At 48.1% G+C, this 2,203-nt stretch overlaps 1 pseudogene; it reads left to right on the forward strand.

Moving 5' to 3' along the window:
- The first annotated feature begins 598 nt into the window (after positions 1-598).
- On the forward strand, positions 599-1,120 carry LOC105465061 (small ribosomal subunit protein eS10-like; annotated as a pseudogene).
- The last annotated feature ends 1,083 nt before the right edge of the window (positions 1,121-2,203 follow it).

The raw sequence follows: 2,203 nt of genomic DNA on the forward strand, positions 1-2,203 counted from the left end.
ACCGTTTATTCCCCGAAGAAGACCACCAGAGTCCAGAGTCAAAGCTAAGCAGCAAGGATCTTTATTACAGGTTCGAACCTGGAACTCTCCCTCGCTCGTGAAACGAGACGGGCAGGAGAGCTCCCCCACTGAGCTCCGAGCAGCGTTATATAGTCTAAGAAAAGTGGGCATAGAGTTATTATACAAATCAGATATATGATTGGCTAGTGTTTGAACAAGGCGATTTGGCTAACTATGATTGGTTCCCGCCATTTCTGATATTTTGGTTCAAACTTTGAGGCGGGAGAGCAGGTTTATGGCAGCAAGAGTTTATCTTACTTAAACACGTCTTGTGACCTTGCCTCAGAACTTACAAAATCTCTGGTTTGTGCAAAACAAAATCTCTGGTACGTGCAGAAAACCAGGTACTCACAGAACTTACGAAATCTCTGGTATGTGCAAAGATTAGAGAGCAGAACAAGGGTGTAGCGGGTGGGGGGCGGGTACACATCTATCTTTGTGTCCTTTCAAGCTACCGCGCCCAGTCAAGTCTCAGTTCCTTCATGTGAAAAATTTTACCCATGGCATAAGATTTGTAAATATTCTTTCCAGCCCCGGCCCCAGACCCTACAGCCGCCGAGACGTTGATGCTTAAGAAGAACCAGATTGCCATTTATGAACTCCTTTTTAAGGAGGGAGTCATGGTGACCAAGAAGGATGTCCACACGCCTAAGCACCCAGAGCTGGCAGACAAAAATGTGCCCAACCTTCATGTCATGAAGGCCATGTAGTCTCTCAGGTCCGAAGGCTATGTGAAAGAACAGTTTGCCTGGAGACATTTCTATTGGTAACTTACCAATGAGGGTATCCAGTATCTTTGTGATTACCTTCATCTCCCTCCGGAGATTGTTCCTGCCACCCTATGCCACAGCTGTCCAAAGACTGGCAGGTCTCAGCCTAAAGGCCTGGAGAGTGAGCAACTTGCAAGACTCCCAAGAGGGGAAGCCAACAGAGTTACCTACAGACAGAGTGCTGTGCCCCCTGATTGCCGACAAGAAAGCCGAGGCTGGGGGCTGGGTCAGCAACTGAATTTCAGTTTAGGGGCAGATTTGGTCGTGGATGTGGTCAGCCTCCTCAGTAAAACTGGAGAGGATTATTTTGCATTGAATAAATTTACAGCCAAAAAAAAAAAATTAAAAAAAAAAAGATTTGTGAATACTGAAGGAAATAAGAATTAAAAGGGCCAAATGCAATGCTAATACATAGTACACCTCCAATTAAACCTGATTGCCTTTATGTGCAGTTCTGGACACAGGTCTTGACCCATTGTGTCTGAATTTCTGTCCAGGAGCCTGCCTGGGATGCCAATTTCTCAGAACCTGGAAGCATTCTTTGCCATCAGTCCTTAGAGATTGCATTTCTGCTTCCACCTGCTGGCCTCCTGCATTGGACATAGCTCACTGCTCCCCACTTTTTGACCTTGCCAGGGCCCCAGGGTGTTGCAAGGCCTTTCAGGAGTTCCATGGAAGCTGTCACTGCCCTAATCTCCTCTTGCCAGTTGGTCTGCCTTGATTACCCTCCCCCTACTGTCTTCCCCAGATCCCCCTGGGACACTGAACCAGACTTCAGCTTTCTTCATTTCCTGTTTGAAGCTTCCCAGATCGCTGCCCACTCAGTGAGCCTGACTAGCCTCATGATTGAGCAGAGTAGTCTGGCCCTTAGGCCACCTGATGAGCCCCAGCAGGCACAGGACTTGCCTAGGAAAGACTGAGGGCATGCGTCCCACCCTGAGATCAGCACATTACCACTGTGTCACAATTCTGGCACCAGACTGAAGGCGGATGTTATAAGAACATTTTCGTCCAGAAGGCATGTTTGATCGTGGTTGTTCTGAGAGCCTCTGACATTTCTCTTTCCAATGAAATCACTTGGATTTCTACCCTAGTGTTTCCCACGTCTTGTTCCTTCTCCAGCCCCATTCTACTTGCTGGGGGAACTAAGAATTCTACACCTTCATAGAAGGCCTCAAAGCCAATCGTGCCCTCTGAAGGGCTGTGGCCTGAGCTTAGTTTGACCTGCATCACTGGGACAGTGGGGGAAGGGGGAGCAGACATCCTGTAAAAGTCCAAGGTCCCTTGTACAACTTCAAAATTCCTGAGCCCTCACCATCACCACCACACACGCGCGCGCGCACACACACACACACACACACGTGATCATTTAA

Source organism: Macaca nemestrina, chromosome 19 (genome assembly GCF_043159975.1).
Source record: "Macaca nemestrina isolate mMacNem1 chromosome 19, mMacNem.hap1, whole genome shotgun sequence".
Taxonomy (NCBI): domain Eukaryota; kingdom Metazoa; phylum Chordata; class Mammalia; order Primates; family Cercopithecidae; genus Macaca; species Macaca nemestrina.